The following is a 13790-nucleotide window of genomic DNA, read 5'->3' as shown; positions in this document are numbered from 1 at the left end:
CAGGCGACGGGGAACGACGGGGACACCCGCCTATGGGAGCCGTCTGGGCAATGCGGGCGGCGAGAGTAGCCCGACGCTCGGCGCGAGCCCGGTGAGCGTCAGCCATGGACACGACGGGTGATTGAATGTGGAACAGCGGAAGAAAGATTCCAGCGCACCCCTACCTGTCGCGCCAAATGTCGGATGTTGGGTTCCGGCAGACCCTTAAGGTTCGAACTTTGGGGTGCGCGCGAAGATCTTCCCCCTACCAATCCGCGTCTGATCGCCTCGCGAGAATCTAAGCTAAACGATCAACAACACGAGGGACACAAGATTTTATACTGGTCCGGGCTATAGTTGTGGTGTAATACCCTACTCCAGTGCGTGGTGTGGTGGATTGCCTCAGGGGCGGATGATGAATAGTACAAGGAAGAACTGCCTCACGAGAGGTGTTCTTGAGCTGATGAGGTGTTCTAGTTGGGGTGAATTTTCCCGTTTCTATCTCTCTGATCTTCTCTCTCTCCCTACTGTGGTGGCTATCCCTATTTATAGGGGCCCTGGTCCTCTTCCCAAATATTGAGCGGGAAGGGCGCCAACAACGGCCATTTTGATGGGGAACATCTAGTACAAGTTATCCTGACTAAAGTTAATCTTCAGCTGCCAAAGGCACTGGTGATGACGTCGTCTTGGGCTCCACGGTGACCTCCATCCTGCCGCTCTGCTGGTCTTGGTCTCATTGCACTGAAATGGTAACCTTTGCCTGGTGCCTCGGTACTCCACGCCTGTGCTTGCCCCCTTTGCACCAAAGAGGAAACAAGGACACTGCACAGGTCGGCGCACGCCTGGTCTCGATCGTCACGATTGCATCATGAGCACCTCATGAGGTACCCTTGCCTTGATCTCTCCGCCTCCTCGCGAGCCTGCCTGGCGAGGCTGCTCCTGAGGAAGCCTTGTGTCGTCCGCCCCACGAGGCTTGGCCCCTCGCGAGGGTATTGAGTTTTGCGCTCATGAAGATGGGCCGTACTAGGCCACCACTCGAGCCACGCCGCAGGCCGCAGGCAGGCAAGTCTGGAGACTCCTATTCCCAGAACGCTGACAACAACAACCTATAAAGTAAGCGATGTCATTCTTCATTCCATCCCACCAGAATACCTGATGAAGATCTTCGTACATTTTGGTGCCACCTAGGTGAATCGAGTACGAAGATTCGTGTGCCTCAAACAATATCTTCTTTTTCAGACTTTCTTCATTCGGTACGCAAATCCTTCCTCGAAACCTTAGTGTACCGCATTGATCCTTAGAGAAATCCTTCGTCTGCTTGGCATCTAATTGCAGTGATTCGTCATTTGCTTGAGCACTGTGAATTTCTTCCTCGAGAGAAGGACCATTTCCAGTATGCTGGCCATACTGGCATCCACTATTACCAAATTGAACTGAGCCATTTCTTCACAGTGTTCGGGAGGCAAAGAATCCATTAGAGCATTCAAGTTGGCGGGCTTGCGGCTGAGGGCATCAGCCACCACATTAGCTTTACCCATGTGATAATTTATTCCTAGGTCATAATCCTTAACCAACTCAAGCCATCTTCACTGACGGAGGTTTAAATCTGGTTGAGTGAATATATACTTGAGACTCTTGTGGTCCATAAATATTTGACACCTCTTTCCAATAAGATAGTGTCTACAAATCTTCAAGGCATGCACCACCGCGGCCAATTCCAATTCATGAGTTGGATAATTTCTTCGTGAGGCCATAGTTGTCGAGATGCATAGGCCACAACCTTGCCATCTTGCCTGAGTACACATCCAAGTCATTTCCTGGAAGCGTCGCAGTAGACATCAAAACTATGGTAGATGTCGGGAAGGGTCAATACTAGCTTGGATGCCAGTCTAGTTTTTAATTTGTTGAAGCTTCTTTCACAGTCCTCAGTCCATTCAAACATCTTATCCTTCTTTAGGAGCTCTGTCATTGTCTTGGCTATCTTAGAGAATCCTTCGATAAAGCGGTGATAATATCCGGCTAATCCAAGGAAACTTTGGATTTCTGGGACTGTCGTGGGTGCCGCCCAATCAAGCACATCTTTCACTTTACTTGGATCCACGGCTACTGTCGGGGATATACCCCACGGTGTGACCCGGCTGGAGATATGACTTGGCTGGGACTTGGTGTTTCATTGGTGACCCGGTAGATTATAAGCCGGCGGACACAGTTAAGTATTGTAAGCCGGCAGACATAGTTAAGCATTATAAGCCGGCGGACACAGTTAAGCATTGTAAGCCGGCGGTCACAGTTAACCTAAGCCGGCGGACACAGTTAAGCATTGTAAGCTGGCAGACAGTTAAGCTGGCAGACAGTTAAGCCAGACAGTTAAGCCAGTAGAAAGTTAAGCCAGACAGTTAAGCCAGATTGTAAGTCAGATTATAAGCTAGATTGTAAGCCGGCTTACGTTAAGAAGCCCAAGATGTTAAGAAGCTCAAAACCTTGAGACGCCCAAGACGGTAAGAAGCCCATGATGAGAAGCCTATGGTAAGACGTCAAAATAGGTTAAGACCTAATCTGAGTTTGACTCTACATGTAACCCGCCTCTTTAACTTATATAAGGAGGGGCTGGGCACACCAAGAGGGGAGAGTAAGAAATAATCGTTAAGGCTAGACACAACTAGAGGAGAGCCAGATATATGACATCTCCCTCATGAGCATAATGAGACCTGGGCACAAACAACATGTAGGATATTACTGGATGATGTTTCCCGGGGCCCGAAGCTGTCTAAATCCTTGTCTTGTGTGTTGATTCGCCTCGTGTATCTCGGCCCAATCAACCCCTCTCAAGCTACCACATAGATGTGTTGGCCTCACGACTAAGTCCTCACACTAGGATATCTGCCGTGACATTTCCACGACAATTGGCGCCCACCATGGGGCCTGCGCATGGTGGTGTTGAGTTCTTGGAGGGATCTCTTATAGGGATCGAGGATTTCGGAAGTGGGAGGATGAAAGAGCTAGTGCAAAGAGTTTGATGCTCAGTACGTCACCGGTGCAATGCGGTATATCGAAACTGATGGGCGATTGATTCTGTTTGTACACCGAATCCTGCAATCTGTCCGTTTGAACGCCAAATCCTGCAATTTGTCAAGTAGCAGTTTCTGTCGAGACGGATAAAAGAAAAAGCTTCCGATGTGGATCCGTCGGGTTCTATCAATCAGTGAGAGGATTGCTAGTACAAATTGGGTCAAAGAAATAGTCAAAGGAAAAGAAAGCCACGAGCTCGCACTCCTCCTCCGATTCACTTCATTGAACTGCCGCGCCGCCGCTGTCGCTGCCTTGTCTCTGCTGCGAGGCCGTACTATTTGAAACACCCCGTCACCGCAAGTCGCCGATGCCGCCTCGTCTTGCTCTGGATTTGAAGCAGCCATCCCCGCAGCCTCACCAACCGCCTGATGCATTCCCTTCTAACGTGATCTATCGCCGATGGCCAGGGATGCAAGTAACAAGCGTGAGCTGCCGCCTGCTTCACTGATGCACCCCACGAGCCGTCCTTCTCCTTCTGTGCACCGTGCCGCCGGGGTTTGGCTGCCGGCCGCCAATCTTTACCCGCTCCTCGCCGGCTTACTACGGCTGTGCCCTGCTTCCACCAACCTGCTGCTGCGGGTTGCCTTGGCTATCTCCGCCGGTGCCGTCTTGCCACTACCGGCCTCGAGCCGCCGTGGCCCACTCGCCCCCGCTCGGCGGGTGTTGCAAGATGACCTTTGCTCTTGCTGCCGCGTCCCACCCACAAGTTGGTTCCACCACACCACTTCAAGCCGCCGCGCCGACCGGCCTTGAACCGCCTATCGTGCCGCCCTGTTAACCCGCCATTGGGCGCCCTTGCCTCGCCGTTTCTGCCGCGAGCTGACCCGGCCCCGCTCGCCTTATGAGTCGCCACATGATGAGTCGTTGCACCGCCTCGTCAAGTTGGCCGTGCCTGAGCCGCCGCGCATGTTCTGCGCCGAGCCGCCGCCGCGATCGCTGTCACCCGCGGCCTCTGGGTGCCCTGAGCCGTCGCACCTCGGGTTGCAACCCGCCTCCGCGCCATGGGCCTCCTCGGCCTGACTCAAATTGCCGAGCCGTTGTCGCGGGTTGCAGGCTGACTTTGCTATATGCCGCCTCCGAGCTGCTGCTTTGAGCCGCCGCCCTCGCTGCGCACTGCTGCCACCGCTTGAGCCGCTGCACCTGTTCTGCACCAAGCAACCGCCGCGGCCATGCCAAGACATTGCTAAGTCACCCCGTTAACCGCCAAGCTACTTCCCCGTCGCCGGTTCTGTCCACGTTACTCTACGTTATGCTCTGTGCTGCTCTTGTGTAGACAAGAAAAATAAAGGAGGAGGAGAAGTTGACCCAGTGGGTAAAAAGGAGCTGTGGCAGTATCTGATAGAATCCTCGAAGGGGTCAACATAAAAATACTCTCGATTCATATGGATCAAATGGAATTTAGTAACAGTACTGAAAAGTTATCTACGGATGCCACTTACGGATCATTTATCATCCTTAGAAATCAGGTGATATCCATCTAACTATATTTTTAGTACATATTGTTTTTTCCAAGAACAATTACTCTTGTCCGCAATATATTTTCTGCAGGACAATGATTGTCAAAAAGGTAGTTCCATATTGTGCCTATGGAGGATGCATTAGCGTTATCACGCACCGGCGTCTGCGCCCGCTTGCTATTGAATGGGTGTGCACAAGTTGCCGCCCGTGCAGTTCGATCTACGTCAACTCGCCAAGACCGTGCCCACGATTGACTCGCCATTTGCGTGGCTTATCGCGCCTGCAATTAATTTGCCCGTCTACACCAGCTTACAACACTGCGGCCGACTCATCTGTCTGCTTCTGCGGCCAATTCAGCCGTGATTAATTTCAGCTTCACGTGGTGATCATCAATTCCACGGTGGATAAACGCTGGCCTGGCATATTAGGTGAAATCCATCTAGTATATTTTTATATTACATATTGTTTTCTTTAAAAGATTGATTACTCTGGCTTGCAAGCTCTCTAATGCAAGACAAGTTGCCTACTCCAAAAGGGACCAAAGAGAGTCTGTTGCAAAGCACAACTCAAACATAGGTACCCTGCTTCAAAGACCAAATGGGGGCGTGTCGTATTCAAACCATCGCTATTAACCCCTTTTGGCCGGCTTCCTGGTTGTATTCGAACCATAGCCACAAACATTTTGATCATTTGGGGGCTTGGTCATATTCGAATCACAGCTTTAACCCCTCTTGGTCCAACCATGATCGTATTCGAATCATCGCCGTTAAACACAAAGACCAACTGGGGGCTGGTCGTATTCGAACCTTAGCTATTAACCCCTTTTGGCCGGCTTCCTGGTCATATTCGAACCATAGCCGTAAACACTTAGATCACGTGGGGGCTGGATAGTATTCAAATCACAGCTAAACCCCTCTTGGTCCGGCTCATGATCATATTCGAATCATAGCCGTTAAACACTTTGGTCATTGGGGGGCTTCCTGACCATATTCGAATCATAGCTGTCGGTACCCCTTTGATCGGCGCAATGCCAAAAACCATTAGGGGGCTTCCTTATCATATTCGAATCATAGCTATTAACCCTTATGGTCCGGCTTCCTGGTCGTATTTGAACTATAGCCTCTTTTTTTCTCATTTGGCTTGATTTTTTGAAGATTTTTTCTGATTCTTCTTGATACTATCTTGCCTTTTGGTTTAAAGTGATTCCAGCCATGCAGCCTTCAATATCACAGCTCATATTTGAAGCATACCCGTGGTTTCTATTAACCCGGCCTGGCTTTCGACGATAAGTCGCCAGCATATGATAATATTAAATACTCCAAAGTATTGGCTTCTAAGATTTGGGTTATCACCCTTACTTCATTGGTATCATAAGCCGGCAGTACGATTCAATATCACAGGTATGATATTTTTTGTTATAAGTATATCTAATTGTGACTAAACTGGCAGATGTCACAGGAACCGGTTTTCAAACCAGGTTATATTATTCAAATCTTTAATAGCCAACATGGCTGGATTTTTATTATGGTTATCAATAGCCAATATTATGATGGAGGTCTTCAAAGTCGCTTCAGCACAATGGTTATTATTTTATTAATGGACATGATTTCTTTTTACAATGGAGGGAATAGTCTCGAGTTGCTGCAGGCTTACAACCCGGCACTTGGGGGCCACATTATTCAAATTGAGATTACATCAAATATGCAAGCCCCATGTCACTGCCAGCATGCACCATGGCACTTGGGGGCTAATGTAAAGTCATTTTTTGATCAACTTATTGATGACCGGACTCATCCCATTGTAATGAGCCGGCCCTTGGGGGCTACCAATTGCTCCTGTCAAAAATTCAAGGTACACAAGCCTCAGTCCATTATATTGAAAGATCCACTACTCAGTTGGTAGAGTACAAAGCTCTTTAACCTTATGGATGTGGGTTCAAGCCCCATGGTGGAGATTACATCACATGATGTTATTATCAATGAATTATATACAAAGTCCCAGCTCAGTATTATCTTACTGAGTCGGCCCTTGGGGGCTACACGTTGCTGCTCAAGTCTACATGGTCATATTTACAAAGTCCCTGCTCATTATTTCATAATGACCTAGCACTTGGGGGCTACAAATGATATGAATATAATGGAGGTACATTTCAAGTTTGATGTTAGCGACAATTATAACCTGGTGCTATCAATATTTACAAACCGGATATTTTGGCAATGATAAATCGGCAAGTTCTACATCTTCAAGTTGGCTGAAAATTAGATGAGTATTTCATGACCAATGTTTTTGATTATGAAGCTGGCCTATTGACCCTGATTTTCTAGAAGAAGGAAATACCAAGGAGTTAGGGATGATCAGGTTTCGGCTTGCAAGAGTTCTTAACCCAGAGCATAAGTTGTCATGTATGAATCAAAATTAAACTGGGGGCTAATGTCGGGGATATACCCCGCGGTGTGACCCGGCCAAAGATATGACCCGGCTGGGACTTGGTGTTTCATTGGTGACCTGGCAGATTATAAGCCGGCGGACATAGTTAAGCATTGTAAGCTGGCGAACATAGTTAAGCTTTGTAAGCCGGTGGACACAGTTAAGCATTGTAAGCCGGCAGACACAGTTAAACATTGTAAGCCGGCGAACACAGTTAAGCATTGTAAGCCGGCGGACACAGTTAAGCATTGTAAGCCGGCGGACACAGTTAAGCTAGCAGACAGTTAAGCCAGACAGTTAAGCCGGTAGACAGTTAAGCCAGACAGTTAAGCCATATGGTAAGCCAGATTTTAAGTCAGATTATAAGCCGGATTGTAAAGCGGCTTACATTAAGAAGCCCAAGACGTTAAGAAGCCCAAAACCTTGAGAAGCCCAAGACGGTAAGAAGCCCATGATGAGAAGCCTATGGTAAGACGTCAAAATAGGTTAAGTCCTAATCCGAGTTTGATTCTACATGTAACCCACCCATTCAACTTATGTAAGGAGGGGCGGGGCACCCCAAGAGGGGAGAGAAAGAAATAATCGTTAAGGCTAGACACAACTAGAGGAGAGCCAGATATATGATGTCTCCCTCATGAGCATAATGAGACCTAGCCACAAACAACATGTAGGGATATTACTGGATGATGTTTCCCTGGGCCCGAAGCTGTCTAAATTCTTGTCTTGTGTGTTGATCCGCCTCGCGTCTCTCGTCCCGATCAACCCCTCTCAAGCTACCACATAGATGCGTTGGCCTCACGACTAAGTTCTCACACTAGGACATCTGTCGTGACGTTTCCACAACAGCTATACCTTCAGCTGAGAGAATATGCCCTAAGAATCCAACTTGGTGGAGCCAAAATTCACATTTGTTGAACTTTGCATAAAGTTGGTGGTCACGGAGCCTTTGCAGAACTGCTCGGAGGTGGTCCTTGTGTTCTTCTTTGCTTTTTGAGTAAATGAGGATGTCATCGATGAACACCACCACAAACTTGTCCAAGAAGTCCATAAACACCTTATTCATCATTTGCATGAAAAAGGCTGGGGCGTTGGTGAGACCGAATGACATAACAGTATATTCATAAAGACCGTACCGAGTGGTGAACTCGTTCTTGGGAATATCTTCCTTCTTGATTTTGAGTTGATGATATCCGGTCCTTAAATCAATCTTGGAGAATACTTTGGCCCCACTAAGTTGATCAAACAAATCATCAAATCTCGGTAGCAGATACTTGTTCTTGATGGTGACATCATTTAGCTATCGGTAGTCCACACACATTCGAAGACTGTCGTCCTTTTTATCCACAAATATAGCGGGTGATCCCCAAGGTTAAGAGCTTGGACGGATGTATTCTTTCTGCACCATCTCATCGAGCTGTTTCTTTAACTCCACCAGTTCCGATGAAGGCATCCGATAATATTTCTTATATATCAGTGTCGTCTCGGGCACCAAGTCAATCGCAAACTCCAATTCTCTGTCTGGCAGCATTCCTGGCAATTCCTCAAGAAATACATTTGGATACTCACTGACCACAGGAATTGATTCCACTTCTTCAGCCATAGCTGAGAAAACCATATCCTTCTTGGGTATACTTCTGCGGGCATAAAAACTTGTGATGTGACCTTCTTGATTTACTGCGGTGACTTCTCTGGTCACACAGTTGATGCATACTTGGTACTGCGTCAACCAATTCATTCCCAAAATGATGTCCAATTTATCAGATTCAATGACTATCAAGGCTGTTGGAAACTTGACTCCCTTTATCTCAATCTCCAAATTTCGGCAGACAAGATTACTTCGGAGCACCAATCCCGGGGGTTGTACCATCATACCTTTTTCCCATAATCGAAAAAGCAAATTTGTTTTAGGCTACAAAACACAGCGAAATAAAAGAGTTGGAAGCCCCAGAATCAAATAAAATTACTATAGGTATGCTATTAACAGGGAACATACCAATGATGACTTCCGGGTCTTCTTGGGCTTCGTCAGCGGAGATATGATGGATTTGGCCTTGGATGACCCTCGGGTCGGAATATGACTCCAGGTGGTTGATTTGTGGACGGTAGGAAGCGATTGGTTTGCCGTTCTTGGGACATTGTCCGGCGTAATGTCCGGTTTGTCCACAGCCGAAGAAGGAATTGTTGCACTGACAATCTTAATGTACCGGACTGGTCAGAACATTCTAGACTTGAGTGGTGGTCTTGTTGACATTCTGCTGCCAGTTGTGTTTATACTCAACCTGAGTCTGTTCCCACATACGAGCCTTCTGTACTGGTTGCATATCCTTCTTAGGCTCGAATTTGCGCTTGTGGTCATTATTTGCGGGCCTGCTGTCATACATGAGCTTGTGTTCCCTTTTTGCGATGAGGGCCTTGTTCACCAGAGTTTGGAAGTTCAGAAAATCAAACATGCTGAGAGTGCATCTGAGGTGCTGGTTCAGTCCACCAAGAAATCTGTCGACCTTCCTTTCTTCGGTGGCCACATCATAGAGAGAATAATGGACCAAATGATTGAATTTATTCAGTTACTCACTCACTGACATGCTTCCTTGAGTGAGAGCGAGAAATTCACGCTGCTTGATCCTCATCATTCTGGTGGGAATATGATACTTGCGGAAATGATCCTTGAATTTGGTCCACGTAATTTCCTCGTCCGCAGGCCACATAGCCTTAGCATTGTCCCACCATATAGCGGCAGCTCCTTCGAGATAATGTGTTGTGAACGGAACCTTGTCTCCTTCTTCAATGCAAGAAATTTCCAGCTTCCTCTCAATGGTCCTCAACCAATCATCGGCTTCCAATGGATCAATAGCTTGACTAAACTGGGAGGCTTGGTCCTTTGAAAATCTGACAGCTTGGAGCAATTACCATTCTGATTTCCATTTTGTCCAACCATAAATTGCACACTTTTCAACATCTCCATTAGATCATTGTTTCTTCTTTCTTAAAACATTCGCATGATTTGCTCAGTGGAGGGCGGATGTGGCGGTGGAGGTGGTGGTGGCTGGTATGGCTTGGCGGGAATGTCCTGCTTGTCTTGCGGAGCGACGAATAGGGACATCCTCACAAGCTTGGCTGCTGCTACCTCCCGGCGTCATCCTATTATTTATTTTCCCAATACAAGGCAACCGCGATGAGAAATATCAAAGAATGGGATGAAAGAGCCAGCGACAAACCCAGAAAAACACAACGAGTAAAAACCAAGGTGAATAAAAAGGTTCCAACATAGTTATACATAGACTCAACATAAAACATAACATCATAACGGGTTCGCTACCCTCATACATGAAACTAAACATCACGATGCGCATGATTGCATCCATAAATCATATTCATTACAAAGAGGATACTCTAGCGATCTACTGCTCGGCTGGTGCTGCTGCGGGCTCCTCTCCTGAGCCAGACTCGGACCATGAACTGATAGTGGAGACCTCCGAGTTAAAAGAAATATGACGATGCTGCCTCGGGGACTCTCCCTCAGGGGGCAGGTGCGGGACGGGATCTAAGCATAGGAGCTGCAGGAGTAGCGACAAGGGAAGCCCACGCAGCAGGAGCACTGCGAGGGGTTACTGCCAAAGGGTTGGTGGTAACCTGAGTGGTCACCGGGGTAACAGAGGCAGGAGGAACGTATGGAGTGAAACCGACAGTGGGTGGAGGGTTCCTATTCCGAGCGGCGGCAAGGGCTATCTGGGCTTGGGTTAGCTCTCGGGCTAGCTCATAGATCAAGAGATAAGTGGTAGTGATATAGCGAGAAGGTGGCTAGAAGGACGATCGCACGCTGGATCAATAAGAGGGAAGCGAATACGCCCATTCTCGTGCAAAGAAGGGTAGTAGTAAAAACCTAGGTGGGTGTGCATGCGAACCTCGTTGTAGCGCAAGTCTACAAGAGCCTCTATAGTAGCAAACTGGACTGCCTGAGATGGCGTAGAAGCGAAACCACCCTTAGAGGAATGAGTGTAAGCGCCGGCAGGGGAACTGTGGTGTAGAGTGACCTCAGCATAATACTCATACAGTGAACCAGCCAGCTGCTTGCTACCTCTTGAGCATGCATTGGTTTTCCCTTGAAGAGGAAAGGGTGATGCAGCAAAGTAGCGTAAGTATTTCCCTCAGTTTTTGAGAACCAAGGTATCAATCCAGTAGGAGGTTACATGCAAGTCGCCTTGTACCTACACAAACAAATAAGAACCTTGCAACCAACGCGATAAAGGGGTTATCAATCCCTTCATGGCCACTTGCAAAAGTGAGATCTGATAGAGATAACAAGATAAATATTTTTGGTTTTTTTGTTGTATAGATTGAAAAGTAAAGATTGCAAAATAGTAAATGAGATGTAATGTAAATAAAAGAGATATAATACGATGGAAAACAGACCCAGGGGCCATAGGTTTCACTAGTGGCTACTCTCAAGATAGCATATCTTGCGGTGGGCGAACAAATTACTGTCGAGCAATTGATAGAAAAGCGCATAGTTATGAGAATATCTAGGCATGATCATGTATATAGGCATCACGTCCTTGACAAGTAGATCAAAACGATTCTGCTTCTACTACTACTCCACACATCGACTGCTATCCAGCATGCATCTATAGTATTAAGTTCATAGGAACAGGGTAACGCATTAAGCAAGATGACATGATGTAGAGGGATAAACTCAAGCAATATGATATAAACCCCATCTTTTTATCCTCGATGGCAACAATACAATACGTGCTTTGCTTCCCCTGCTGTCACTAGGAAAGGACACCGCAAGATTGAACCCAAAGCTAAGCACTTCTCCTATTGCAAGAAAGATCAATCTAGTAGGCCAAACCAAACTGATAATTCGAAGAGACTTGCAAAGATATCAAATCATACATATAAGAATTCAGAGAAGAATCGAATATTGTTCATAGATAATCTTGATTTTAAACCAACAATTCATCGGATCTTGACAAACACACCGCAAAAAGTATTACACCGAATAGATCTCCAAGAAGATCCAGGAGAACTTTGTATTGAGAATCAAAGAGAGAGAAGAAGCCATCTAGCTAATAACTATGAACCTGAAGGTCTGTGGTAAACTACTCACACATCATCGGAGAGGCTATGGTGTTGATGTAGAAGCCCTCTGTGATCGATTCACCCTCCGGCAGAGCGCCGGAAAAGGCCCCAAGATGGGATCTCATGGGTTCAGAAGGTTGCGGTGGTGGAAATAGTGTTTCGTGGTGCTCCTGGATGTTTTCGGGGTATATGAGTATATATAGGCAGAAGAAGTAGGCAGGTGGAGCCACGAGGGGCGCACGAGGGTGGGGGCGCGCCCTCCTACCTCGTGGCCGCCTCGTTGCTTCCTTGACGTCCACTCTAAGTCTCCTGGATTGCGTTTGTTCCAAAAACGATCCTCCCGAAGGTTTCATTCCGTTTGGACTCGGTTTGATATTCCTTTTCTGCGAAACATTGAAATAGGCAAAAAAAAACAGCAATTTGCACTAGGCCTCCGGTTAATAGGTTAGTCCCAAAAATAATATAAAAGTGCATTGTAAAGCCCATTAAACATCCAAAACAGATAATATAATAGCATAGAACAATAAAAAATTATAGATACATTGGAGACGTATCAAGCATCCCCAAGCTTAATTCCTGCTCATCCTCGAGTAGGTAAATGATAAAAACTGAATTTTTCATGTGGAATGCTACCTAACATAATTTTCAATGTAATACTCTTTATTGCGGCATGAATGTTCAGATCCAAAAGATTCAAGATAAAATTTTAATATTGACATAAAAATAGTAATACCTCAAGCATGCTAACCAAGCAGTTTATGTCTTATCAAAATAACATAGCCAAGAAAGCTTATCCCTACAAAATCATATAGTTTGTCCATGCTTCATTTTCGTCACACAAAATGCTCCCATCATGCACAACCCAAGTTTCAGCCAAGCAATTGGTTCATACTTTTTAACGCGCTTCAGCCTTTTCAACCCTCACACAATACATGAGCGTATGCCATGGACATCGCACTATGGGTGGAGTAGAGTATGATGATAGGGATTATGTGAGAAAACAAAAAAGGAGAAAGTCTCACATTGACGCGACTAATCAACGGGCTATGGAGATGCCCATCAATTGATGTCAATACGAGGAGTAGGGATTGCCATGCAATGGATGCACTAGAGCTATAAATGTATGAAAGCTCATAAAAAATAAACTAAGTGGGTGTACATCCAACTTGCCTGCTCACGAAGACCTAGGGAATTTTTAGGAAGCCCATCATTGGAATATACAAGCCAAGTTCTATAATGAAAAATTCCCACTAGTATATGAAAGTGACAAAATAAGAAACTCTCTATCATGAAGATCATGGTGCTATTTTGAAGCACAAGTGTGGAAAAAGGATAGTAACATTGTCCCTTCTCTCTTTTTCTCTTATTTTGTTATTTGGGCTTCTTTGGCCTCTTTTTTTCCTTTTTCTGTTTTTTTATTTCGTCCGGAGTCTCATCCCGACTTGTGGGGGAATCATAGTCTCCATCATACTTTACTCACATGGGACAATGCTCTAATAATGGAAATCATCACACTTCTATTTATTTACAACTCAAGAATTACAACTCAATACTTAGGACAAAATATGACTCTATGTGAATGCCTCCGGCGGTGTACCTGGACATGCAATGAATCAAGAGCGACATGTATGAAAGAAATATAAAGGTGGATTTGCCACAAATATGATGTCAACTACATGATCATGCCAAGCAATATGACAATGATGGAGCGTGTCATAATAAACGGAATAGTGGAAACTTGCATGGCAATATATCTCGGAATGGCTATGGAAATGCCA

The sequence above is a fragment of the Triticum aestivum genome, chromosome 3B (genome assembly GCF_018294505.1).
Source record: "Triticum aestivum cultivar Chinese Spring chromosome 3B, IWGSC CS RefSeq v2.1, whole genome shotgun sequence".
Classification (NCBI taxonomy): Eukaryota; Viridiplantae; Streptophyta; class Magnoliopsida; order Poales; family Poaceae; genus Triticum; species Triticum aestivum.
The sequence above is the reverse complement of the archived record's forward strand: the minus strand, read 5'-3'. Positions refer to the sequence as shown.